The 1,584-nt window shown below is 53.9% G+C and overlaps 1 pseudogene; it reads right to left on the bottom strand.

Moving 5' to 3' along the window:
- Nucleotides 1-647: 647 nt before the first annotated feature.
- LOC137148205 (5.8S ribosomal RNA) lies at nt 648-800 on the bottom strand (annotated as a pseudogene).
- Between the last annotated feature and the right edge of the window lie 784 nt (nt 801-1,584).

The following is a 1,584-nucleotide window of genomic DNA, read 5'->3' on the forward strand; positions in this document are numbered from 1 at the left end:
AAGGCTCCTGCACTGTCTCAGCTCCAGAGGAGTAGCAACCAGGGTTAGCACTGAGCCATGGGGCTCTAGGTGGGTGGCAGAGGCTTCAGGAGCAGAGTGTTTTTGCCTGAGACCTCAGGGACACAGTGTGAGGCAGATTCCCAGGTGTCCATATGAAAGGAGCAGCAGAGGGTTTACTTGGGATGGGGAACGAATTGAGAATGCCTTAGGGGTTTGCATAGATTTATTGACTTGACTAAATCACAGCCCTCACTATGAATCGGGTTCAAACCAGCTACGGGATACTTCCTCCGTGCCTCCTCTGCCCATTGCTGCCCAAACAACTCCTACAGTCAACGAGAGAAGTAAACCCCAGGAAAGGGGAGTCTGTGACCCTAAGAGCATCCAGTGCCAGAGAGCAAAGGGCTAACTGGTCTGAAGGAACAAGTTGCAGCTGGCATGACCTATTCAGCATAGCCTGACTCACTAGACCTCTAATCTGGATTTAAAAGGAGTCCTGGAATGTCTTGTTAGAAAACTGAGAACTCCCTGATTATCACTCTTCTTGCCTGGTATACGTACGCGGCTTGTATGGAGAGATCTGGCTAGAGGCTGCACAGGACTGTGTCCCACCACCGCCGCATCCGCAGGGACGATTGATCTACAGGCAATGCTCAGACAGGCATAGCCCCAAGAGGAACCTGGGGCCACCATTGTGTTCAAAGTGCTGATGATTATTGTGCCCTGCAATTCACATTAATTTTCACAGCTAGCTGCCTTCTTCTGTGATGCAGCAGACGAGCGATCCACCGCTAAGAGCAGTCACGAGGCTTTTGGGTATAGGCATCTCTCTTTCCTATGCAACTAAATAATGCTGGCAGGCTGATTCCTTGTCCTCACCCATCAGGTCCCAGCCTGCAGACTCCATGAGAGACCTCAGAGGTTGGATTCAGAAGGGTGGGGGCAAAGATCCTCTTTCTCTTGCCATCTCTGCCTGTTGCCTGGGACGTCCTACCCAGGTGGGCAGCCCTCCTCAGTGCCTGCCCTTCAAACATTACCATCACAACCAAGCAAAAGGTAGGGTTATCGCCTTGGGTTCGGTCCAGGTGCTTGGCTTGAAGGGGCTAGCCAGCCATAGCCAATTCTTGACCGCCTCCTGCCCCAGCCCTCTCCCCGTAATCGGGGTTTCATGTGAAAGGGAAAGGCAGATGGGACAAGGTGTTTCAGCCCCACTGCCAAGAGGGAGGCAGGTAGCCCCTCTCTGTCCTGGGCTTTCTGTGAACCAAGCGATGTCAAGGGGGCATGGGTGCAGGATGTTCCTTTCCTGCTCAGCATCCCCTGTGGGCAATCCTGGGCTGCTTCAGGCTGTGCAAGTCTTTGAACCACTGCCTGCCCAGGCCATCAAGCTCATGGAGAGCAACTGGAACCTGGGTGAGGGAAAGAGTTCTCATCCTCCTGGGGTATCCGCCCCTGCTGCCACTACCCACCTTCAGTGAGGTGGGTCACAAGGTGGGTGGATGGCACAAGGTGTGGTGCCTGGCACCATCAACTGGCTCCGTGTGCCTCAAAGGGTATCATCCCAGAAGGTAAACTGAGGAACCACGG

This window comes from Emydura macquarii, unplaced genomic scaffold, assembly GCF_026122565.2.
Source record: "Emydura macquarii macquarii isolate MOO-44397 ecotype Brisbane River unplaced genomic scaffold, CSIRO-AGI_Emac_v2 contig_599, whole genome shotgun sequence".
In the NCBI taxonomy this organism is placed as follows: domain Eukaryota; kingdom Metazoa; phylum Chordata; order Testudines; family Chelidae; genus Emydura; species Emydura macquarii.